Below are 27229 nucleotides of genomic sequence, written 5' to 3'. Positions count from 1 at the left end.
AACTCTGCCCTTGTAGCAGAAAATAGCCAAAGACATAGCTGTGCTCCAATAAAACTAAACTTGCAAAAACAGTGGCCATAATTTGCCAACCCCTAGTCTGGCCTATTAAACTTAAATTCACTGAGTTCAAAACTTGTATCTTTCCCTTACTCAGAAAAAAAAATTTATGGAAGGTTTACCTGAAAAGCTAGACACGGGGGATTTTTGGTGAATTCATTAAATAAGTTCTCTGTTCTAATTTGGCTTACATTCTAGCTGTGGGGAGACAGTAAACAAGTAAAATCAACAAAACCAAAGCAATTGGGTTTGTTCACCAATGAGGTTCTTCTGCCCAGCGTAGTGTTCAGTACCTGTTTGGATTTGCTAAAGCTGACAAAATGCAATATACCAGAAATGGGTTGGCTTTTACAATGGAGATTAACTTACAATTTACAGTTCTGAGACCATGAAAATGTCCCAAGTAAAGGCATCAACAAGACAATACCTGGACTCTGAAGACAGGCTGCAGCATCTGGGACCTCTCTCACATGGGAAGGCACATGGCCAGCATTTGCTGGTCCTACCCTGCCAGGTTTCCTTGATCTCAGCTTCCAGCTTCTCCATCTGTGGCTTCCTTTCTGAGCTTCTGTGGGTCCTCTCTTAGCTTCTCTGGGGCTTTTCTTTGCTCTTTTTCTGTGTGCCCTTTATCCTCTTATAAAAGACTCCAGTAAGAGAACTAAGACGCATGTTGAATAGGGTGGATCACATCTCAATTGAAATAACCTAATCAAAGGTTCCCACCTACAGTAGATCTGTATTCCCAGGAATGGATTAAAAGAACATTGCCATATCTAGGTACATAACAGCTTCAAACCACCACACTGCCCAATAAGCACCAAGTAAACATTTGTTGGATGAACATATCTACACCGTAGTACTTAAAGAGTTTTCAGGCAACCCTCAGCTCTCTTCTTCCAAAAACAGCCAGAAGCCTTAGCTGATGAGAAATCCAGCAGAAAGTACAGTCCCAAAGCCAGCCCTAGGGCAGCTGGCTGAATCTCCCATATTTAAGGAAGCCACAAGGCAGCCCCTGCCTCCACCTACCACCAGGAGAGTGCTGAGACAAGGGGCTGAAGACAAGACAGCCCCTGTGTGGGTGATTCTGCAAAACTATGCCATCCACCAAAGTGATAGGGGATGAAAGTCCCATTTGGGAGGCAGGATAATGTCGGCCAATTTCTGACACCCTAATCCCCTGAAGCTATGAATATGTTATTTTACATGGCAAAGGGGATTTTGCACCTGTGGTTAAGTTAAGGATCTTGAGGTGGGGAGATAATCCTGGATTATCTGGGTGAGCCCAGTTGAATCACAAGGGTCCTTATAAGAGAAAGCAGGAGGGCCAGAGTCAAAATAGGAAGCAGAGTTCAGAAAGAGAGAGCAATTTGAAGATTCTACACTACTGGCCTTAAAGATGGAAGAAGGGGCCACAAGCCTAGGAAAGCAGGTGGCCTCTAAGAGCTGAAAAAGGACAGGAACGATTCTCCCCTAGAGCCTCCAGAAGGAACACAGCCCTTCTGACATCTTGATTTGAGCCCTGTTAAGGCTCATTTTGGACTTTCAGCCTTCAAAACTGTGAGCAAATACATTTGTGTTGTTGTAAGGAGCTAAGTTTGTGGTAGTTTGTTACAGCAGTAATAGGAAACTAACGCAGCCCTTCACTTCAGAACTGGCACAAATGAAAATGACCACAGAATCTTCAAGCCTTCCATAGGCATCTTGAGGCACACCACCAGCTCTGTGTTTGTGAAACCTTTCCCAAGACTGCTCTATAGAGATAGAGACCCCCTCCAAGGCTAAACAAAGCTGAGGCCCACCCAGGATCCTTGTCTGCTCTGCTCCTTTTTCCCCACTTTAAGGAGCTTTTCTAGCTGTTCCACCAAATTCGGCCAAGGATCTGAAGGACCAAACTCTCACTTCCCCCAACCTTGCATCAACCTTAATTCACCCCAGACCGGCAAGGTTTCCTGTGTCCTTGATGAGAAACCACTGTTCTTGAACACTTCCCAGCTGTGCACCTCCAAGCCACGGAGCTAACCAGTCTAGGGAATGATTCCAAGGGAAGTATTTAATTAACTACCCAGGGCATGTAAGCACACCTGGGTCAATTCCAAAACTTCAGATACAAGGAAAAGTTTCACTCAAGAAGATGCTGATGCCCTGCCCTGCTGGTCTCAGCGACTGTCCAAGCTGGGGTGGTGGGCAGAGGCCCCTGAAGAGGCAGCCACTGTGTTTGTGCAGGAAGAGAAGATCCTTGCTAGCAAGGTGCTGCAGCTGCACATCTGCATGGCCAAGGGCACAGAGTGGCTGGGGGAGGCGACAGAGGACGCCTCGGTGGAGAAGCTCAAGGAGCACTGCCTCAAGCACTGAACACATGGGAACTCAGAAGACCCCAAAAGTGTAAGACATCACAAATTAATACACACTGCTTCAGAGAGGGTGCTGAGTGGTTCAAAAACATCTTAGAAGAGAACATTCAGGATACAGATGTCCTATTGTTGATTAAAAAAAAAAAAAAGCATACTCCAGCCCCACTCCCTTAAGGTGGCTGATGTCTCAGCAGAAGAAAAGAAAAAATAAGACCAGCAAGCTTCAGATAGATGCTATATTCCCAACCACAGCCAAACTACCATTGTGCAATATGGACCCGGGCTTGGTACAACCCAACATGAGAGATTTCCAAATGAAACTCTGGAAAATCTTGGTATCTCTCATCGAGGTGGCACAAAAATTGTGAGCCCTGAACCCTAAAGCAGTTAAATTATTTAAGAAGGCAAATGCCATGTTGGATGATGATGAGAAAGTGCAAGTGGATTAAGCAATCTGCGCCAGCTCACAGAGATTGGCTTTCTGGAAGAGGAGAGCCGCGAAGGCCCTTCGGCTGAATGGCGTGTCAGCAACTCAGGCCATGGAGTGGTTATCTGAGCATGGGAAGATCCAACCAAACACACACCTCTTCCAAGCTGCGCCTCGCCAGAAGCGCCTGGAGCTGTGGGCAGCCTCCTCCAAGGCTGCTGCTGGCACTAGTATAGGAGATGAGGAGGTCAGAGATCACCGATGGAAATCTTCAAGATTCGAAGGAAAAAGGAGTTTCAGACAGATTCTCGGGTAGGTGTTGTTGGACTTTGATTGGAAAGAGAGCCACACTGGGTAGATGACGTTAGGGCCCACATGGCTGATCATGAGCTATGGTGGCTCCTGATCTTGGAGACAGGAAAGGCAGGAGGTGTGCTTTAGCTTCCCAGATTTTTTTTTTGTTTTTAGCTTTTTTTTTTCACACACCATACAATCCACCCTAAGTGTACAATCAATGGTTCCTGGTATAATTACATAGTTACGCATTCACCACTACAGTCAATATGAGAATATTCTCATTTCTTCGGAAGAAAAAAGTCCCATACTCCTTATACCTCCCTACTACTGACATTTAGCTTTGGTATAGTGCCTTTGTACAATTAATGAAAGAATATTACAATGTTACTGTTAACTGTAGACCTCAGTTTACATTAACTGTATTTTTTCCCATATAATACCCTATTATTAACACCTTGTAATAGCGACGTATATTTGTTCTAGTTTGTGTAAGAACTTTCTTTTATTTATATAATTAACCACAATCATTGTCCATTCTAGGTTTTGCTAAGTTATACAGTCCCAGTTTTTATCCTGTAGCTTTCCTTCTGAGGTCTATATGCTCCTAGCCTTCTTCTTTCAACCATACTCACACTCAGCTTTGTTAATTACACCTACAGAATTATGTGTGTGTGTGTTACCATCACATAATATTGTGCTATCTATTTCCAAACCTTTACAATCAACCTTATTGAATATTCTGTACTTAATCATCAATTGCCCAATCTCTACCCACTTGGTATCTATCTCCTGGTAGCCTATGCTCTTGAATTTATCTCTCAGAGTTAGCTCATTATAGTTAGTTCATATTAGTGAGACCATACAGTATTTGTCCTTTCATTTCTGGCTTATTTCACTCAACATAATGTCCTCAAGGTTCATTCACATCATTGCATGCCTCACAACTTCATTCATTTCTGCAGCAGCACAATATTCCATCATATGTATATACCACAGCTCGCCGTTCCACTCCTCAGTGGATGGACCCTTGGACTACCTCCATCCATTGGCAATCATGAATAATGCCACCATAAACATCAGTGTGCAAATGTTTATTCATGTCCCTGCTTTCAGTTCTTCTGAGAATATACCTAGTAACAGGATTGTTGGATCATAAGCAATTTTATACTTAGTTTCCTGAAGAACTGCCACACTAGCCTCCAGAGGGTCTGCACAATTCTACTTCCCTACCAACAGTGAATAGGTATACCTCTTTCTCCACATCCTCTCCAGCACTTGTAGTTTTCTGTTTTTTTTTTTTTAAACAATTTTACTCACACACCACATAATCCATCCTAAGTGTACAATCATTGGCTCCTGGTATAATCACATAGTTATGCATTCACCACCACAATCTCTATGAGAACATTCCCATTTCTAAGATCATTTTTAAGTGCTCTCATTTGAGCCAGGTGTCTGTTTTCCCTAAATAATCAGCTGCCGCTTTTGCCATCTCCTGGAAATAAGCTCATTTTCTGCCCATGAGTTGCAGGCCCTTGGTGGAGTTGGGTGTGGGTCACTGATGCAGAAACCTAGAGGGTCACTCGCCTGGTCAGGGAAACTGTGAGCAGGACAGAAAGAAGCCAAGCTGGCCCTAGGCTTTCTCTCTCTCTCTCTTTTTTTTTTAAATTAATTTTATAGAGCAGTTGTAGGTTTACAGAAAAAGCATACAGAATGTACAGAGTTCCATATAACACCCTCCCCACACACACACACACACAAACACACCTATTTTCCTCTTTGTCAGCATCTTGTATGAGTGTGGTACATTTTTTATAATTGGTGAAATAATGTTATTATAATTAAACTATTAACTTATACTCCACAGTTTACATTAGGGTTACTCTTCGTGTTGTATAGTTCTGTGTTGTTGTTTTTTTAATTTATTGTTGTAACATATATACATCAAAATATTTCCCATTTTAGTCACTTTCAAGTATACAATTCAGTGGTGGTAATTATATTAGGAATGTTGTGCTACCAACACCACCATCCATTACCAAAACTTTCCCTCACCCCAAACAGAACTCTGTCCCAGTTAAGCATGGACTCCCCATTCCCACCTCAGCCCAGCCCCTGCTGGGGGATTTTTCTCCCAGCATTCATTGACACAGCCTGGAGCTAGGAAGTGGCCAGGAAAGCAAACGGGACCATAAACAGAAAATACTGACTTATGGACTAACCGCTTATCCAGCTTGGATCCAGCGAAGCATCCTTCCTGATTGCCACCCCCAGCTGAAGTCTTTCTCAGTCAGGTTCTCTTTGAGACACCTGACAAAACATTCCAGATGGACTGCTGAGTGAACGGGCACGCCCTGCAGACGGCAGTGTTTCCTGCCGTCAGTGAGAGTGCCACTGATCGCCAAGGGTCTGGTAGAATCAGACCAGTTACCAACAGCAAGAAGATTGAAAAGGGCGATGGCTCAAGGAACTTCAAAAGGGAGCGCTTTGCCCTGCAGAGGATTAAGAGAACCCCTTGGGTGATGACTGTATAACTATATGATGGTACTGTGAACAGCTGATTATATACCATAGATGACTGTATGGTATGTGAATATATTTCAATAAAACTGAATTTAATTTAAAAAAATTAAGACGTTCTTTCATGAACTAGAACAAACATACGACAAGTATTACAAGGAGTTAATAACAGAGGGGTATATGGGAAAAAAATTTACCTATTGCTAACTATGTAGAGTTAACAGTAATATTTTAATATTCTTTCAACAGTAACAAATCTACCACACACCAACACTATGGGTCAACAGTGAGGGTGGGCAGTGGGGATAAAGGATATGGGAGGATTGGGGTTTTATTTTTTATTCTTGTTTCTTTTCTGGAGTAATGAAAATGTTCTAAAACTGATCATGGCAATGTATGCACAACTATGTGATGATACTGTGAGCCACTGATTGAATGCTTTGGATGGCTTGTATGGTGTGTGAATATATCTCAACAAAATCGCAAAATAAAAGGAAGAAAAAAGAGAAGTCCTTGAAAATTCATGAAATCCTTAAAACTGTTTTTTGCAACAAAATGGAATATAACCTCCTTTTCTCCTCCCACAAATTACTATTGATATTTTTGTTTCCCTCGAATTGGATTTTCTTTCGTGACCTTCACGCCTCAATCTTGGATCGCAAGCCCGGACCTGCCTTAGAGCAATATGCTGAATGCGCCTCAGTAAGCAGAGCCCCCGACGGCCATACTGGGCTCCCCTGAAGATCCCACTAGGAGCCACACGGCCTTGGTCTTCCCTCAGAGCACTGAAAACCAGTAACTGAATAAAGCACAAGGAAAGATATTTTTAAAATAGTAAATCCATTGGGGTTATATTAAAACCCCTTCTGCTAAGATTCCACTGGTGAAAATGGCTTTACCTCCACACCCAACCACCGACGCCCTCGATTTGCTGCCTGGGTCTCAATTAGTGCGCCTTTGACCGCCTATATGGTTTCCTTCATACCCTCATTTCTCTGATGGAGACGGGGTTTGATGAAAAGCAGATGATAACAGCCTTCAGCGTCAACCACAACCAGGAAAACGCCGCCTGCGAGTGGCTGCGGCGGGACCGGAAGCCTTCTGCGGAGGAGCTGAACAAAGCTGGACAAATGCGCCCCTACACCCCCTCTTCCAGGCCATCCTGGAGGATTTCGTCATGCATCAGGGTCCGACCAACCCTAAGACGCTGTTAGCATTTGAAGACATGCTTGAAAACCCACTGAACAGCACGCAGTGGATGAACGACCCAGAAACAGGGCCTGTCAGGCTGCAGATCTCCGGGATCTTCCAGACGCTGAACCGCACGTGGGAGAGGCCACCCACGCTGCCACCGCCAGCCTCTCCCAAGAAGGGGCAGAGGGTGGTTGGTAGGGCGAGAGCCGGGGCCCTCCTCCTCTTCTCAGCGGGTGACGTCGTGGCTGGAAGAGCCGTGGAGACCCTTTGGTTGGGCTGTGGGTGGGGAGGGGTGGAGGCCTGGGCACAGGGGGACTTGTCTAGAAAACCCGGCTGCAGAGCCTCAGCCTGGTGCTGTTTGAGGCACTATGTCTGCTCTCAGTTTTTAAAGGTATTGCTTAAAATAACTTCTGTGATGATAGATTGTAAATTCGTATTTTTAGCAGCTGACAAGTTTACAGAAAAGTGACGATTTCACTGGAAAATTGAATAATGATCACCTCTCTCCCAAGAGTGGTATCTTGTGGCTCCTGACCTGCTGCTTGAATTGACCCTTAGGAGTTTGCCTTTTGGAGTCCATTTGTTATTGAAGGCATGTTTCAATCCCAAGTGTTAATGTCAAACATGTTCACTTAAAATGTAGAGTATCTCACAGGTGACTTTTCTTTAATAAGTAATCTCCCGTTTTCCTAAAAAAAAAAAAAAAAAAAAAAAAAAAGATGCTGATGGTGGAATCTTTAATTGGACAGGCCTCTAATTAAACCAGAGTAAGTTCCCTTGTTGGCTCCACCTCCATCACTAACCAAAATTGCACCTTTTCCACAGATCTGTAGGAGGGAAGTGTGACTAGGTGGTTTTGCTAAGGAACCATCTACGGCACTGTGATCAGTGACCTGAATAGTCAGACTTCGGAGAGAATTTTCTGGATGGATTTTAGCTGCTTTCTGGAATTAACCTCATTACACTGAGGGCCTTCTGCCATAGGTCCTTTTCAGAGAATCCTGTGAGGTCTCCAGCCTGTGGAAGGGGCCCACATAGCCAATAAGGCCAGCATGCTGGGGTGAGACACAGAACATCTAAAGCTGTGGAATTCACATTCTCTTTGATTAACTTGGTTTTTATACATCTAAACCTACACTTCCTTTTCTGTCCTTTCAGCTTGATTTATTCTTTGAATCTTTTATTCCTTTCAACTCTATTGTCATTGTCCTTGGTCTGTTTTGGCTTTTTATTATTAATTCTGCTTTCTTATCTCATTGCTTTTTAAGGCCTTTGCTTATTTATCACATTTCCCCTTATCATGTTTCAATTTTACTCTATTTTGTCCTGTCTGTTTTTATTCTAACTTTAATTGCTTTAGCATTTTTTTTTTTTCATTTTCCTAATTAATTTCTTCTTTGGTTTATCTTTTCTGATGATCTAAGTTACATAATTGGAAAACAGGAGACAATCTGAAAGAAGACCGCATAGTCCACCATAAGAAGTGGGGTATTTTCCCCTGCAGGGACCTACCAGTTTGTAACAGTTAGTGAGAGCACTAACAGTGTCCTGTGGGGGGAGGGAAACCATAAAGAAGTACAGTCTTTCTGACCACTAGGTCCTTAAATCCCACGGCTGGGGAGATAAGATGTCCACAAGTGGTCACAATAAAGGGGAGTAGGAGATAAGAGCTCCGCAAGCTTCCCACCCGGTGTTGCTGGGGAAACTCAGAGTCAACAAAGACCACTTCTCAGCTTAACCATTGCAGAAGCCTTCTTGGGAAAAGTGTGTTTCATCTTTTTTTAAAAATATTTACTTATGGAGCAACACATTGGTTTTATTATATTCCTGGCCCTTTTATAAATAGATTAATTTGAAAAGTATTTGCCAAAAAAATCATTTTAAAACTCTTAAAACAACATATGTCTGTGTACATGAAACAGTTTCCAAAGCTTTTTAATTTTGATAATCTGAAGATTAAGAAAAATGAACAGACCATTCTTCAAACACAGTCACATACTTTAATCTGTTCCTTAGCCCTGTCTGAGTCTATTACTTTTGTATTGGCTGATTACTTTTAATTTTTTCATAAAATTATCTGTAAACTTCTTTAAAGTTGCATTTTATAGTTAATAAATATGAAATTGTCAACATCTTTAGTTGACTTTTCTCAGTAGGCCATGATATTTATAATTAGAAATATTCTCTACAGGTATATTCTGGAAAACTCGGAGTAAATTCTGTAAAATGGAAGACATTTGAAGTTTTGATAATTTTGGGGGGTTAAATGTATTAAAAATTCAGCTCAACTGTGTCTAAAGATACTCTATTTTTACCTCTATTAAAATATCTTCATTTGGCAAATATTTATTACAAGCCAAAACTTATCAAAGTCTCAATGATCCTTTTGAATGTGTTGCCAAATTTAGATGCCACAAAATTGTAGATCTTCTGGTTTTCATTCCCATTCTGTTACAGAATATAAACTCATCTTATTAAAATTAGGGGCACCATCAAAAGACTCTTCCCTAAGTCACAAATTCCCTAAGCAGAGTTTAGTTCCTCCAGTGCTTTCATCTTTTATTTGGAGTATTTAGTCCTTGGCGGGTTCTGAAATCCAATTTTTATCTCACCAGCAGAACTGTAAGACTGCCAACAGCTCTGCTTCTTCCCTCAGCCTCTTAGATGTCACTTTTTCTCGGCTTCTCCACTTCTCCATCTGGCCCACTCAGAATTTAGCAAATGCCTCTAAGGGAAAAGCAACATAGAATGGTTGAACTAACTCAATGGTTTTCCCTTTACTCTGGGATCATGGCCCCTCACATTCTGACTGCTTTAGTGACAATCGATGCCTTAAAACACTTTTTTTAAAACATTGTTCAACTTTTCTCGTGTTTTCTGTAGGAAGTTTGGTCTTTCATAAACTAGCACATCATAGTCTAAAGTAAATGGGTATAGCATCACTTTTTTTTTTTAATGTTTATATATATATATTTTTTTTTAATTTTTTTTTAATCTTCATTTTATTGAGATATATTCACATACCACGCAGTCATACAAAACAAATCGTACTTTCGATTGTTTACAGTACCATTACATAGTGGTACATTCATCTCCCAAATCAATCCCTGACACCTTCATTAGCACACACACAAAAATAACAAGAATAATAATTAGAGTGAAAAAGAGCAATTGAAGTAAAAAAGAACACTGGGTACCTTTGTCTGTTTGTTTCCTTCCCCTATTTTTCTACTCATCCATCCATAAACTAGACAAAGTGGAGTGTGGTCCTTATGGCTTTCCCAATCCCATTGTCACCCCTCATAAGCTACATTTTTATACAACTGTCTTCAAGATTCATGGGTTCTGGGTTGTAGTTTGATAGTTTCAGGTATCCACCACCAGCTACCCCAATTCTTTAGAACCTAAAAAGGGTTGTCTAAAGTGTGCATAAGAGTGCCCACCAGAGTGACCTCTTGGCTCCTTTTGGAATCTCTCTGCCACTGAAGCTTATTTCATTTCCTTTCACATCCCCCTTTTGGTCAAGAAGATGTTCTCCGTCCCACGATGCCGGGTCTACATTCCTCCCCGGGAGTCATATTCCATGTTGCCAGGGAGATTCACTCCCCTGGGTGTCTGATCCAACGTAAGGGGGAGGGCAGTGATTTCACGTTTCAAGTTGGCTTAGCCAGAGAGAGAGGGCCACATCTGAGCAACAAAGAGGCACTCGGGAGGAGGCTCTCAGGCACAACCATAGGGAGGCCTAGCCTCTCCTTTGCAGCAACCGTCTTCCCAAGGGTAAAACCTGTGGTAGAGGGCTCAACCCATCAAACCACCAGTCCCCTATGTCTGTGGTCATGTTAGCAACCATGGAGGTGGGGTAGGCGAATACCCCTGCATTCTCCACAGGCTCCTCAAGGGGGCACTACATCTTTTTTTTTTCCTTGTTTTTCTTTCTTTTTTTTTTTTTTTTTTAACTTTCCCTTCTTTTTTAAATCAACTGTATGAAAGAAAAGTTAAAAAGAAAACAAACATACAATAAAAGAACATTTCAAAGAGACCATAACAAGGGAGTAAGAAAAAGACAACTAACCTAAGATAACTGCTTAACTTCCAACATGTTCCTACTTTACCCCAAGAAAGTTACCTAATATAGCAACATTTCTGTGAACTTGCTCCTACTATATCCATCAGAAATTAACAGACCATAGTCATTCCTAGGCATCCCCAGAACGTTAAATAGCTTATCTGTTCTTCTTGGATTATTGTTCCCCCTTCCTTAATTGCTCTCTATTGCTAGTTCCCCTACATTCTACATTATAAACCATTTGTTTTACATTTTTCAAAGTTCACATTAGTGGTAGCATATAATATTTCTCTTTTTGTGCCTGGCTTATTTCGCTCAGCATTATGTCTTCAAGGTTCATCCATGTTGTCATATGTTTCACGAGATTGTTCCTTCTTACTGCTGCATAGTATTCCATCGTGTGTATATACCACATTTTATTTATCCACTCATCTGTTGAAGGACATTTGGGTTGTTTCCATCTCTTGGCAATTGTGAATAATGCTGCTATGAACATTGGTGTGCAGATATCTGTTCGTGTCACTGCTTTCCGACCTTCCGGGTATATACCGAGAAGTGCAATCGCTGGATCGAATGGTAACTCTATATCTAGTTTTCTAAGGAACTGCCAGACTGACTTCCAGAGTGGCTGAACCATTACACAGTCCCACCAACAATGAATAAGAGTTCCAATTTCTCCACATCCCCTCCAGCATTTGTAGTTTCCTGTTTGTTTAATGGCAGCCATTCTAACCGGTGTTAGATGGTATCTCATTGTGGTCTTAATTTGCATCTCTCTAATAGCTAGTGAAGCTGAACACTTTTTCATGTGTTTCTTGGCCATTTGTATTTCCTCTTCAGAGAACTGTCTTTTCATATCTTTTGCCCATTTTATAATTGGGCCGACTGTACTATTGTCATTGAGATGTAGAATTTCTTTATATATGCAAGATATCAGTCTTTTGTCAGATACATGGTTTCCAAAAATTTTTTCCCATTGAGTTGGCTGCCTCTTTACCTTTTTGAGAAATTCCTTTGAGGTGCAGAAACTTCTAAGCTTGAGGAGTTGCCATTTATCTATTTTTTCTTTTGTTGCTTGTGCTTTGGGTGTAAAGTCTAGGAAGCGGCCGCCTAATACAAGGTCTTGAAGATGTTTTCCTACATTATCTTCTAGGAGTTTTATGGTACTTTCTTTTATATTGAGATCTTTGGTCCATTTTGAGTTAATTTTTGTGTAGGGGGTGAGGTAGGGGTCCTCTTTCATTCTTTTGGATATGGATATCCAACTCTCCCAGCCCCATTTGTTGAAAAGACCATTATGGCTCAGTTCAGTGACTTTGGGGGCCTTATCAAAGATCAGTCGGCCATAGATCTGAGGGTCTATCTCCGAATTCTCAATTCGATTCCATTGATCTATATGTCTATCTTTGTGCCAGTACCATGCTGTTTTGGCAACTGTGGCTTTATAATAAGCTTCAAAGTCAGGGAGTGTAAGTCCTCCCACTTCGTTTTTCTTTTTTAGAGTGTCTTTAGCAATTCGAGGCATCTTCCCTTTCCAAATAAATTTGATAACTAGCTTTTCCAAGTCTGCAAAGTAGGTTGTTGGAATTTTGATTGGGATTGCATTGAATCTGTAGATGAGTTTGGGTAGAATTGACATCTTAATGACATTTAGCCTTCCTATCCATGAACATGGAATATTTTTCCATCTTTTAAGGTCCCCTTCTATTTCTTTTAGTAGAGTTATGTAGTTTTCTTTGTATAGGTCTTTTACATCTTTGGTTAAGTTTATTCCTAGGTACTTGATTTTTTTAGTTGCTATTGAAAATGGTATCTTTTTCTTGAGTGTCTCTTCAGTTTGTTCATTTCTAGCATATAGAAACATTACTGACTTATGTGCATTAACCTTGTATCCCGCTACTTTGCTAAATTTGTTTATTACCTCTAGTAGCTGTATCGTTGATTTCTCAGGGTTTTCTAGATATAAGATCATATCATCTGCAAACAATGACAGTTTTACTTCTTCTTTTCCAATTTGGATGCCTTTTATTTCTTTGTCTTGCCGGATTGCCCTGACTAGCACTTCCAGCACAATGTTGAATAACAGTGGTGACAGCGGGCATCCTTGTCTTGTTCCTGATCTTAGAGGGAAGGCTTTCAGTCTCTCACCATTGAGTACTATGCTGGCTGTGGGTTTTTCATATATGCTCTTTATCATGTTGAGGAAGTTTCCTTCAATTCCTACCTTTTGAAGTGTTTTTATCAAAAACGGATGTTGGATTTTGTCAAATGCTTTTTCAGCATCTATTGAGATGATCAATTGATTTTTCCCTTTTGACTTGTTAATGTGTTGTAATACATTGATTGATTTTCTTATGTTGAACCATCCTTGCATGCCTGGAATAAACCCCACTTGGTCATGGTGTATGATTTTTTTAATGTGTCTTTGGATTCGATTTGCAAGTATTTTGTTGAGGATTTTTGCATCTATATTCATTAGGGAGATTGGCCGGTAGTTTTCCTTTTTTGTAGCATCTTTGCCTGGTTTTGGTATTAGATTGATGTTAGCTTCATAGAATGAGTTAGGTAATGTTCCATTTTCTTCAATGTTTTGAAAGAGTTTGAGTAAGATTGGTGTCAGTTCTTTCTGGAAAGTTTGGTAGAATTCCCCTGTGAAGCCATCTGGCCCTGGGCATTTATTTGTGGGGAGATTTTTGATGACTGATTGGATCTCTTTGCTTGTGATGGGTTGGTTGAGGTCGTCTATTTCTTCTCTGGTCAGTCTAGGTTGTTCATATGTTTCCAGGAAATTGTCCATTTCCTCTACATTATCCAGTTTGTTGCCATACAGTTGTTCATAGTATCCTCTTATAATTTTTTTAATTTCTTCAGGATCTGCAGTTATGTTACCTTTTTCATTCATTATTTTGTTTATATGGGTCTTCTCTCTTTTTGATTTTGTCAGTCTAGCTAGGGGCTTGTCAATCTTGTTGATCTTCTCAAAGAACCAACTTTTGGTGATATTTATCCTCTCTATTGTTTTTTTATTCTCTATGTCATTTATTTCTGCTTTAATCCTTGTTATTTCTTTTCTTGTACTTGGTTTAGGATTGGTTTGCTGTTCATTTTCTAGCTTCTTCAGTTGATCCATTAGTTCTTTGATTTTGGCTCTTTCTTCCTTTTTAATATATGCGTTTAGTGCTATAAATTTCCCCCTTAGCACTGCTTTTGCTGCATCCCATAGGTTTTGGTATGTTGTGTTCTCATTTTCATTCGTCTCTATATATTTAGCAATTTCTCTTGCTATTTCTTCTTTAACCCACTGATTGTTTAGGAGTGTGTTGTTTAACCTCCAGGTATTTGTGAATTTTCTAAGTCTCTGATGGTTGTTGACTTCTAATTGTATTCCATTGTGGTCAGAGAATGTGCTTTGAATAATTTCAATCTTTTTAAATTTATTGAGGCTTGTTTTATGTCCCAGCATATGATCTATTCTGGAGAAAGTTCCATGAGCACTAGAAAAGTATGTGTATCCTGGTGATTTGGGATGTAATGTCCTGTATATGTCTGTTAAATCTAATTCATTTATCAGATTGTTTAGGTTTTCAGTTTCCTTATTGATCTTCTGTCTGGTTGATCTATCTATAGGAGAGAGTGATGTGTTGAAGTCTCCCACAATTATTGTGGAAACATCAATTGCTTCCTTTAGTTTTGCCAGTGTTTCTCTCATGTATTTTGTGGCACCTTGATTGGGTGCATAGACATTTACGATTGTTATTTCTTCTTGCTGAATTGCTCCTTTTATTAGTATGTAGTGGCCTTCTTTGTCTGTCAAAACATCCCTGCATTTGAAGTCTATTTTATCTGAGATTAATATTGCTACACCTGCTTTCTTTTTGCTGTAACTTGCATGAAATATTTTTTTCCATCCTTTCACTTTCAGTTTCTTTGTGTCCCTGTGTCTAAGATGAGTCTCTTGTATGCAACATATTGATGGTTCATTTTTTTTTCATCCATTCTGCCAATCTATATCTTTTAATTGGGGAGTTTAATCCATTTACATTCAACATTATAGCTGTGAAGGCATTTCTTGAATCAGCCATCTTATCCTTTGGTTTATGTTTGTCATATTTTTCCCCTCTCTCTATTAATATCCTTTATTGTACCCATACCGAATCTCTTTAGTACTGAACCTTTCTCCAAGTCTCTCTGTCCTTTCTTTGTTTCTCTGTCTGTAGGGCTCCCTTTAGTATCTCCAGTAGGGCAGGTCTCTTGTTAGCATATTCTCTCAGCATTTGTTTGTCTGTGAAAAATTTAAGCTCTCCCTCAAATTTGAAGGAGAGCTTTGCTGGATAAAGTATTCTTGGCTGGAAATTTTTCTCACTCAGAATTTTAAATATATCGTGCCACTGCCTTCTCGCCTCCATGGTGGCTGCTGAGTAGTCACTACTTAGTCTTATGCTGTTTCCTTTGTATGTGGTGAATTGCTTTTCTCTTGCTGCTTTCAGAACTTGCTCCTTCTCTTCTGTGTTTGACAGTGTGATCAGTATATGTCTCGGAGTGGGTTTATTTGGATTTATTCTATTTGGGGTTCGCTGAGCATTTATGATTTGTGTATTTATGTTGTTTAGAAGATTTGGGAAGTTTTCCCCAACAATTTCTTTGAATACTCTTCCTAGACCTTTACCCTTTTCTTCCTCTTCTGGGACACCAATAAGTCTTATATTTGGACGTTTAATATTATCTATCATATCCCTGAGGTCCATTTCGATTTTTTCAATTTTTTTCCCCATTCTTTCTTTTATGCTTTCATTTTCCATTCTGTCATCTTCGAGGTCACTGATTCGTTGTTCAACTTCCTCTAGTCTTGTACTATGAGTGTCCAGAATCTTTTTAATTTGGTCAACAGTTTCTTTAATTTCCATAAGATCATCCATTTTTTTATTTAGTCTTGCAATGTCTTCTTTATGCTCTTCTAGGGTCTTCTTGATCTCCTTTGTCTCCCGTACTATGGTCTCATTGTTCATGTTTAGTTCTTTGAGTAGCTGCTCTAGGTGCTGTGTCTCTTCTGGTCTTTTGATTTGGGTGCTTGGGCTTGGGTTATCCATATCCTCTGGTTTTTTCATATGCTTTATAATTTTCTGTTGTTTTTGGCCTTGTGGCATTTGTTGAACTTGATAGTGTTCTTTTAGGATTTGTAGACCAATTGAAGTCCTTATCTCTAATTTATCAGATCTACAGCTTCGTGGAGTACACTTTCTCTAACTAACCAGCAGGTGGCATCCACGAACCACCTGTTCTCCACAAGCCAGTTCTCCCCTGCTTAGCCTTTTTGGTGAGTGGGGGAGTGAGTCTTGTGGGGTCCAATTGGTGTACCAAGCTTGCGTGTGTAGTTGGTGTTGCCTGCCCTGTATATGGGGCGTGTTTCTGGGCAGTCAGGGAGGGGGGGGGGTGGCTCTAACAATCAAATCTCCCTGGTGATCCTAGAGTTTTAAGGCTGCTGCAATAGTCTAATCCTTCAGTTCAGTCCTGCCACAGTTTGTCTCTGCCACTGACCCACAAGTCCTTGGTATTGGCGTATGGCTCCTGAGACTTGCAAGTGGGCCCCTCTTCCAGGCCGTGCACCCCGGGTCCTCTGTTGAGGGATGACTGTGCTATGTCACAGGTGAGTGCCGTCCCCCCAGGGCAGTTCTGGGCTGCTGGGTTGTGTAAGGAAGCTCCCAGTCTGCTGAAATGATGGCTGAATGGGGCTTTGTTAATTCACACTGCTCTACCTTCCCAACTCTGGGACAATCAGCTGAGGTTGTAGGGAAGGCTAATGTCCACGCCCAGTTTTGTGGTGTGTGCCTGTTATCTGAAGCACTTCCTTCACACTGGGTTGTCTGGGGCAGTTCTGGGCTATGGGCTGGCGATGGGCAGGAGTGTTTCCTGTCCACCAGGATGATGGCTGTGAGCGGACACCCCCCTTTTCTTGGGAAGTTGTGGTGTTTAGTGAATTTTCTCAGCCACTGGATTATTGCGTTTTGTCTCAGAGCTCTCCTAGTTCTGCTCTTGACTTTACCTGCCCAAATTGCAGGTCTTTGAAGCTTTCTGTATTGGGGTTCTTAGAGTAATTGTTTTAGAAAAAGAAAAAAGGATTAAAAAAAGAAAAAAAAAAAAAAAAAGGGCCCTCCTCAGAGATCTAATGGGTTATTGAAATGCTAAGAGACAAAGCAACCAGGGCCATTAAGGAAAGGTCCACAGGGCAGAGAGATCAGCTTTTCTTCAGGATTTGCATATGCGCCTCAGGGCCCGAGCTCAGGCCTGAGCTCTGCCCTTCCCCCTTCCACACTCACCAGAACTCCAAAAATCCTCCGCTTTTATTTTGGAGTTTTTCGTGTTGTTTTTTTTTCTATGCCTGTCTCCTCTCTGCTGGGCTGGCTGCTCTCAGATTCTCTGGTGTCTGGTCTCCGTCTATGTATGGTTGGAGTTTGGATCAGCAGAATGAGTTTCCGATAAGGGCTGCCACTGCAGTTCTCCCTTCTCCTTCCCGGAGCTGACAGCCCCTCCTCCCACAGGACTGAGCCTGGCAGGGAGGGGCGCGGGTCCCCTGGCTGCAAAAACTTACAGATTTCGCTGATCTCAGCAGTTCCATGTTTTCATGAGTGTTGTATGAAGTATGCCCAAAGTCAGATTGCTCTGTGATGTCCAGTCCACGCAGTTCCTGGCTTTCTACCTACTTTCCTGGAGGAGTAACTAAAACATACATCTCACCAGTCTGCCATCTTGCCCCGCCTCCCAGCATCACTTTTGATAAACAGAGATTGAAAACTTGGAAAGTACTTGAACAAACACTTGGAGACAGGAAAGCACATGGTACTTACCTTTGTACCTTTAGGAATGTAGATTCTAATTAGGTGTATGTATGTGACTTCAGGGGGTCCTAGACAGCATAAGTCATGTTCAAGAAACAAGGAGACTTTTTCAACTGAAGAGAGTAATTTTTGACAAGAGAAGAGGAAATGTCTAAAAAAGGTTATTTGATACTGTTCTAGGAATAGTCTCTCAGTCCTCACATCTCTGATTACTGTCCTCATATAACAGAAAAGGAACTTGAGATTCAATGTGATAAAACTCTTTGCCCATTTCACACAGCCGATAAGTAGTAGAACTGCAGTATAAACCTGGATCTCCAGACTCTAGAACAATACTATTTCCATTTCACCATAGCTGCTCATGTTTAAGAAGACAATAAGATGACTTTATGTACTGAAAATAAGATGGTCCTATTGTCCTCTCTTTATTCAACAAGCATTACTGAGTATCTTCCATGTATTAGGGGGATGGTGGGGAGCAAGAGATGGTGGCTTAGGAAAGAACTCAAGGGAAACCAGTTGTGCTGGTTTGTATATATTATGTCCCCCCAAAAAAGCCATATTCTTTAATGCAATCTTGTGGGAGCAGGCATATTAGTGCTGATTAGGTTGGAACCTATTGATTGAGTGTTTCCCTGGAGATATGACTCAATCAACTGTGGGCAAGAAATTTGATTGGATAATTTCCATGGAGGTGTTACCCCACCCATTTAAGGTGGGTCTGAATTAAATCACTAGAGCCACATAAAAGTACTGATAAACAGAAGAAACTCAGAGCAGCTAAGAAGGACATTTTGGAGAGCAACTGAGAGTGACATTTTGGAAGAGCTGCAGCTGGGAAACGACAACATGCCCCAAGAGCAACATTTGGAGAATGCCATTTTGAAACACAACCTGGGAGCAAGTGGGTGCCAGCCACGTGCCTTCCCAGCTAACAGAGGTTTTCCAGACGTCAGTGGCCTTTCTCCGGTGAAGGTACCTGTTGTTGATGCCTTCCCTTGGACATTTTATGGCCTTAAGACTGTAACTTTGTAACCAAATAAACTCCCTTTATAAAAGCCAATCTATTTCTGGTATTTTGCACAATGGCAGCATTAGCAAATCAGAACACCAAAATTTGGGGTCATGCAAGGAACCAAAAAGACACTCATGGAATATCTATCAAATCCTCAGTTGGGCTAAGTCCAAAGGGAGTCAGTAGGCAGATGGAGGAACTAAAGAATGACCCCTCATAGGTCCCATACCCTCCAGGAGCTAGCATCTGGTGGTAAAGCACTCACATGGTCACTTATCAGTCAGTTACTCAAACCTTTTTCAAGGGGAAAGAAATAGAAAATATCTAAAGAAACAAAGAAATTACCCCAAGAACTAAAGCAGGGGTCTGACAACTACAGCCTACAGGCTAAATCCAGTTCACGAATTTTGAGTAAAGTTTTATTAGAATACAGCCATACTCATTGGTTTATAATGGCAGAGTTGAGTAGTTATGACAGAAACGTTTGGCCCACAGAATCCAAAAATATTTAGTACCTGGCCCTTTATTGAAGGTCACCAACACTTGATTTAAAGCAATGTTATTTAGGAGGAGATAATATATTCCTTGGATGAGTGTGTCTAACCAGCCTATGTGACTCCCAACACTATTCAGGACACAAAGCAGATCAGATTTGCTGTGAGGATCAGGGAGAGGCTGGAGGATATTACGGGCAAGATCTGATGGAATGACTCAAGAGGGAGGTTCTGTGCAGCTGAGGAAAATGGATCAAGAGGGATAAGTCGCTCAAGACTTAAAAGGATCTAAGTAATAAAAATCTCTTCAACAAACTCAAGAAGAATCCAAGTGTATCTCACAGAACCCAAGGACAGGAAATAAGCCAAGTCTCAAGAGGGAGGAAACATGACTTAGAACTTTAGAAACTAAGGTCATACTCCCTGCAGAATGGCATGATCTCACCCTATTTCTGTTCTGCCTTTGTCTGTTTCTCTCTTTTTCTCTCTCTTACTTTCTCCTCCTCCTCCTTCATCTCCACTCCTATCTCTTTCTCTTCTCCTCCCCCTCCTTCTTTCTTCTCCTTCTTCTATTCCTCCTCCTCCTTCTTTCTCCCTTTCTCTCTCTCTCCCTCCCTCCATCCTTCCCTCTCTCTTTTCTTTCCTCCATCTCCAATTCTTTCCCTCCTTCCAGAATAATGTCTTCCTTTTTAACAAGAAATCTCAGCCTTAGCATTACATGACTTTCCAGGTACAACACCCAAAAGCAATTGACACAAGTTTCAATAACCAATCCCAGTTCCTGGAAGAAAAACTCTGATTGGTCTTACTTGGTGCCAGTGTTCACCCATTATGCCTGTCCTGCCCCTATTTGCCTTGTCCTGCTTTGCTCTGTGCCCTGGGGCCTGGCCCCTGCAGGAAGTGTTTCCCAAGCTCTCCTGTCAGCTGGCTTCCTGTGAGCTCAGTGCTGAAAGTCCAGAAAGCTGACAAGAGGAACAAAACAGGGTTTTCCCCCCTCCTGCTTTGCTCCAGGTGGCATCTCAGGCAGCAGATGCATCTTCTCCATGGCCCCAGTTCCTGCTGTCAGGCCTTGTATGGTTCCAGTTTCTTACTGCTAATCTTAGCTCCTGAGTTCAGATAACACCACCTACTCCCTTTTCCCTTCCAGCCTAGGAGTCGTAATGGTTTCTTGCTGTTGTTCATTTCTAGGTTGCCTTACTGCTCCCTCTTAGGCCTCTCAGCCCTTCCATCACTTGTGTAACTAATTACCTGCATTAAATTCCCTTTTTTCAATACTCGGGATCATTTAGGTTATCCTGACAGATTCTGACAGAATCACCCTAGGCCCAGTGAGCTGGGATGATAGGATAGTGTTGCCTTCTTCCCAGTCTTTGAGGGAGGGTATGGGCAAGCAAGCAAATAGACCAGCGTGTCCTCTGCTTCAAAAGGAGTGGAGGTAAAGGGGAGGCTAAACAGTATTGAGAATATGGGAAAGAAACATCTTCAGTCCCCAGTTTTTTTTCTGACACCTCAAACTTGGCTAGCCTAGTGAGGAGGGATTCAGAGGCTACTTCTGACATCAGGTTTTTCCAAGGTTACCATTAACGCAACCTAATCTTCATCTGGCTCAACTGAAAAACAAATCATTCTTTGTCAGCTGAAAATTTGTTGCTCTCTTACATACTGAAGAGAAACATGCAAACCTTGTGAATTGCCAGTTCACTTATAAATCTCTAATGTGAAGCTTTTTTAAGTGAAAATGTCAAATATTTGTGAGTTTATAGCTCATTAAATCAATCTATAGTATGTTTAAATTAATAGTTTTATATGCTGAATAAATACACACTTGCTTCTAGTAGTTGCAATAAAAACCAAGTTCCAAGTGCCTTAGCTGTTATGGCTATGGGCAATTGGTAGCAATCAGAAAAACTTGCTCACCCTGCCCTCCCTCCCCCATCACCATCACCTCCAAAGTACAGTGGTCTTCAAATTTAGCTGAGTTTATTTACTGCCTTAGGCTCAGGGTCCCATGCTGGGAGAATTACTTGTGTTTGCAGGGTTTCCTTTCAAGGAACAATGAACTCTTCACAAAACAGGCAGAACCTAAAATTCATGAAATGAAGAATAAAAGAAAAAAACTGGCCATTCTGGTACTCACAGCGAAAAAGCAATAAAAAAATAAATAAAGGCATTTCTATTACTGTCTAAGTTTAATGCACCCAGGACACTGAATGACCCATATTTGGGGCAATGTCAGAGTATGAAGATGGAGAATTGCTGAGACAGAGAGGAAGCATGTTCAGCAACAAGACAAGTTTACAGAGGCCTTTGGAGGAGGAGGCTTGCAAATGGGAGCCCTTGAGCCTTCAAGTGTGTTCTTTAGGCAGGACCTCCATCTAGTGGTTCTCACTGGAAATTAACCCACAGCCTTTATTACAAACACACACACAATTTCCTTCCTGAAACTTTATGAGGTGGCACAGAAAAAAAAGAGCTCACTCATGTTGCTTGGCAAGGGAAAATTTCCCTCCTGAACCCACTGACATCTGTCACTTCCATCACCAAGAACTGAAGACTTCTTAACCTCCAGATTTTGTCATACCCTCTCCATTCATGAAGACTTCATATCCTTTTAGCTGAAAAATGTGACCCTAATGGCCAAGAGGAACAAAGCTTTGTGTATGTTGGGTAGAGCAGGGGGGGAGGGGAGATAATGTGTATGTTTGTATTGTGTGTGTGTGTGCACGTGTGTATTTGGTTGTGATGTCCTGAGAAAGCTCAGTTGTGGAATTGAAAGGCGAAAATGACAATTGCTAAAGGTAGAGGCATACAATATATACCAATAAGAACAATAGGAGAAAGAACAAATGTTAATTGGAGAATGAGAAAAAAGCAGATGCACAAACTTGCAATGGAGGGGACGGGGACAGCGTGGTGCTTCACAGGCCTGGGAAGGAAAGTGTGACCACGGTGAGACAATACAACTGGATATGCATGGTACATGTTGCTGGATGAGTGACCCCTACCAGCCCATGACCTTGAATAAGTCCTTCCTTCTCCCTCTGGGCTTCCAACATTCTGTATCAGTGTATAGTAGAGCTTCTTGGGCCACATACCTTTTCATGAGTCTAATAAGTGCTGTACGTCTTCTTGTCCCACTTATATATTATTTTGCATAAAATTTTTATGGTTTGAGGACCACCCCAATCCACATCCCTACTCTCTAGGTTCACTATTCTATAGAAAATAGGCCCACAAAAATTTCTTAGCACTGGTTCAGTTTTTCCCATTCTTAAATACTTCCTCCCTTCCCCTAAGTGCTCTTCAGTCCCTTTGTGTGCTCTCACACGTTATTCAATGCCACTGACTATTTTCCCTACTATAGTTCATTTCCCCTTGTGTTTTACATTGTTCATTTCTCTCTTCTCTCCATCTGTGTGCTTTCTTCATTTAAAATGTCTCCTTTCAGCCACACAAAGAGCAAACTGCATTTATAAGGGAAACCTCTATGCCCATAAAGAAAGAACCAGAAAACATGACACAGGGAAGCAGGTGAAAGATAGTAGGTAAGAAAGGAACTCTAAGAAGCAATAACAGTGTGAAAATAGAGGAAAAGAGATACAGAAAGACACCAAGTAAAGGCACCATGACTTGACGGCAAACTTGAAGTGAATACGCGGCAGATTTTTTTTCTCCTGAAGATGGCCAAAACCACGTCTCCCATTCCGCCTGCTCTCCCTGCAGTGTGACCTTGACTTACCCCCACTGAGAGGGGCGCGTCCCCGCCCATGGATCTGAGTGAGCTGTGACTCACTCACAGCTAACACAATTCAGTGAACTCACTGAGTCAGAATCTGAGGATATAGGTTACCAGGGGATGGGGTGGGGATGGGTAAAAGGCTTAAAATTTATGGGATTCCTGTTTGGAATGATGGAAATGTTTTTGTAATGAATGATGGTGATGGTAGCACAGCACTGTGAATGTAATTAACAGCACTGAAATGTATATTTGAATATGATTAAAAGGGGAAATGTTAAACTGTACATATGGTAACAGAATAAAATTTAAAAAAAGAAATCCATGGAATTACATAACACAAACAGTGAACTCTAAGTTAAACCATGGGCTTTAATTAGCAGTAGAATTATAAAAATGTGGTATCATCAATTGTAATTAATATTACATGCCAATGAAAGGTGTTGGTGGTGGGGTGGTGTTCCAGTTTGGTAATGCTGCCATTTTGCAGAACACCAGAAATGGATTGGCTTTTATAAAGGGAGCTTATTTGGTTACAAAGTTGCAGTCTTAAGGCCATAAAGTGTCCAAGGTAAGTCCTCAACAACAGGGTACCTTCACTGAAGGATGCCCGATGGCATCCAAAAATGTTTGTTAACTGAGCCAGCATCTCCTTGCTCCCAGGTTGCATTTCAAAATGGAGTTCTCCAAAATGTCAGCATCAGCTTCCAAAGACCATCTTCAAAGTGTGTCTCTCAGCTGCAGCTTCTCTCCAAAATGTCACTCTCAGTTGCTCTGAGCACCTTCTGTCTGTGAACTCTCTTTATAGGACTCCAGTGATTTAATTAAGACCCACCCTGAATGGGTAGGGTAACACCTCTATGGAAATTATCCAATCAAAGGTCTCACCCAGTTGATTGAGTCACATCTCCATGGAAACACTCAATCAAAGATTCCAACCTAATCAACACTAGTATATCTGCCCCCACAAAATTGCATCAAAGATAATGGTGGTTTGGGGAACATAATACATCCAAACTGCCACAGGTAGTATATGGGAATCCTAAATTTTATGCATGATTGTCTGTAAATCCACAATTTCTCTAATAAAAATAAAAATACAATGCAGTGGAAGTGAATTCCAAGGCTAGGTTGGAAAAGGTAAGGCTGCCTCTGCCTTCTTCACTGGAACACATCAACTGGACCCTGAGTCACCATATTAGCCATCTGACTGTTCTGAGTCTGCCGTGCTGTGAGGAAAATCTAGTTTATGTGAAGAGACAACATGAAAAAGCTCTGAGACTCCATGAAGGAGAGATATGGTAGATTGACTCATGTCCCCCACAAAGACAGGTTGAAGTTCTAACCCCAGTCCTGTGGGTGTGAACTCATTTGTAAATAGGAGCCTTGAAAATCCTATTTGGATGAGGGTAAATGGAATCAGAGCGGGTCTTAATCCAATATGACTGGGCTACTGGTAAGGAAATTTGCACACAGAATTACAAGTGACAGGAGACAGAAAGAGACAGATTGCCATGTGCTGGAGGCAGAGTCAAGCCACCACCAGAACACTAGAGATGTCAGAGAAGGCAGTGCCTGCCAATTCCTTGATTTTGGACTTTTAGCTTCTAAACTATGAGCCAATAAATTCCTGTTGCCTAAGCTTCCCAATTTGTGGTATTTTGTTAAAGCAGCCTTGGCAAACTAAGATAAGAGAAAGAGAGATGCCTGGCTGATCCCCAATTGCTCCGGCTACCAACTGACTGAAACTGTGTGATATATGCCACGTCTGAGCCACCTGGCAGAGCCTTTCAATGAATCTCTAACCCACAGAAACCAAGAGAGATAAGAAAATAATTGTTGTCAAGTCACTGTTTTAGTTTCCTAGGTTGCTCAAAGCAATACCATGAAATGGGTTCAGTTTAAACAATGGAACTTATTAGCTTACAAGCTTACACTTTCGAGGCCATGAAAATGTCCAAATCAAGAGATCATCAAGATGATGCTTTTTTCCCAAAGACTGTCTGCAGACAATCCTTGGCGCCTCTGCTACATGGCAAAAGCACATTGCAGCTTCTGCTGTTCTCTCCCTTCTCTCCTGGGTTTCATTGTTTTCAGCTTCTTGCTTCTATGGCTTTCTCTCCTCCCTCTCTCTCTGTATTGATTCCATTTATAAAAGACTCCAGGTATAGGTTTAAGGCCCATCCTGAATAAGGTGGGCCACATCTTAACTGAAGTAGTTTCATCAAATGATCCTAATTACAATGGTTTACACGCATAGGAATGGATTAGATTTAAGACCATGCTTTTCTGGGGTACACACAGCTCCAAACCACCTCAGTTGCTAAGTTTTGGTATAATTTGTTATGCAGTAGTAGATAACAGGAACAAAATGAAAGACAAAACAATTCTAAACAAGCCAGGAATCAGTAATGTGACTACTGATAATCACTATCCAGAATAACTTGTTCTCACACTGTCTGTAAAAGCACCCACAGTTTTTTTTCACAGATATTCCCTTGTCAGGGTTCCCCTTTTTAGTACACTCAAACTCCTATACACTGCCCTACGGTGACTCCCTGACCAATTTAAACTAACCAGTTTCATCTAGCAGACATTACCAAAATAATAGCAGAAGTTTTGGGGCCAAAATTTGGTGGCTCAACCAGCACCCAGGTCTTGGCTTTCTAATCAAAGGAACCAGGGCTCCTTGGAGAAATGGCTAATTCCAGATTTGCAGTGGGGCAGGGGGGGAATACAAGGTGAGCCTGGAGTATCATGGAACACCAGAAAGAAATAAAGTGCTCAAACTAAAGGAGAAAAAAGGAAGGAAGCACGTCAAGGGAGCCAAACTGAAAGAGCTCCCAATGGTCAAAACTGGAACAGTTTCAGCAAGAAAATAAACAATGGATTATTGGGATTATTGGGATTATAACTGCAACTATAAATATTCATGGCTCCCCCATTTATGAATAATAGCTAATAACAATAATTGCTAACATCTGTTACTTTTTATATACCAAATTCTGTTCAAAACACTTTGTGTGGATGAACTATTTTAATCCTCATAGCACCTTACAGGGTAGACACTATTGTTATCATCATTTTCCAGATGAGGAACCAAGGCTTGTCATGTCAAGGCACAAACAGAAAAGGGTAGCATTTGTGCAGCACATTTTAAGTACTGGCAGCCGTAAGAAACAATTCTTGGCAGCACTAGTCACCTTAGTGTCCAGACACCCAAATGCTGGGGGCATCTGTGTCTCTTAACACTTCCAACCTTTTCAAGGCACACTGAAAAGCTCTGATCCAATTTACTCAACATTTCACATCCTAGGTCCTAACCTAGATCTGTCTGATACCAAAGTGTGATCTCTCAAGTTCTCAGTCCCAGAATAATAAATACAGTAATAAACCCAGCACTATGATAATAATACTGATATTCATTGTAGAGTCCCAGGGCCATTCAGGGTCCTGGGGGAAAAAGAGTAGTTAACTTATCAAGGAGAAGACTAAGTAAGGTATCTGTCTGGCAAGAGGCTCAGGACTGACCTGCTCAAAGGAGAGACAGAGCAAAACTTCTCAAGCAGAAACTAGCTAACCTGAACTCTCTGTTCTCAGAATTTTAGCTGAGTTCCACTTTTAGGAGAAGAAACACACAAGGGAACAAGCTTATTTTTTTTTTTCTAACTTAAAGGAATAATTATCACAGCAACATCCAGGTGTTTTCTGGGATCTGAACAAGTTCAAGGTCCAGCCTCCCCCCACCCCTACTCCACTGCCCTCTACCACACACATGTTATTAGAACCAAAAATAATGACACTGGGACAGACCAGAGAGCCAACAGTGGAGTGCGGGTGGAGCATCAGGTACAAAAGCATCTGCCTTGTGCTAAGACCTGTGCCAGCCACCATCGAGCATCACTTTATTGTTTTTTCATAGCAACTGTGGTATTTTGAACCAGTAAGTACCCCAGTGGTTGTAAACCCATTGTAAGTAGGACCTTTTGATGAGGCTACTTCAGTTAAGGTATGGCCCACCTCATTCAGGATGGATCTTAATCTTATTAGTGGAGTTCTTTGTGAATGGAGTGAATACAGAAAGAGAGAGAAAGCCATGGAAGCAAGAAGCTGAAAGCAACAATACCCAGAAGAGAAGGGAGAGATCAGCCAATGCCTTGTGCCTTGCCATATGGCAGAGGAGCCAAGGATCACAGGCAGCTGGGCTTCAGGAAGAAAGCATCACCCTGATGATGCCTT

General features: G+C 41.4%; 1 pseudogene; it reads left to right on the top strand.

Moving 5' to 3' along the window:
* Positions 1 to 979: 979 nt before the first annotated feature.
* LOC119536932 lies at positions 980 to 7315 on the top strand (annotated as a pseudogene).
* The last annotated feature ends 19914 nt before the right edge of the window (positions 7316 to 27229 follow it).

This window comes from Choloepus didactylus, chromosome 6, assembly GCF_015220235.1.
Source record: "Choloepus didactylus isolate mChoDid1 chromosome 6, mChoDid1.pri, whole genome shotgun sequence".
NCBI lineage: Eukaryota > Metazoa > Chordata > Mammalia > Pilosa > Megalonychidae > Choloepus > Choloepus didactylus.
The sequence above is the reverse complement of the archived record's forward strand: the minus strand, read 5'-3'. Positions and strand labels throughout refer to the sequence as shown.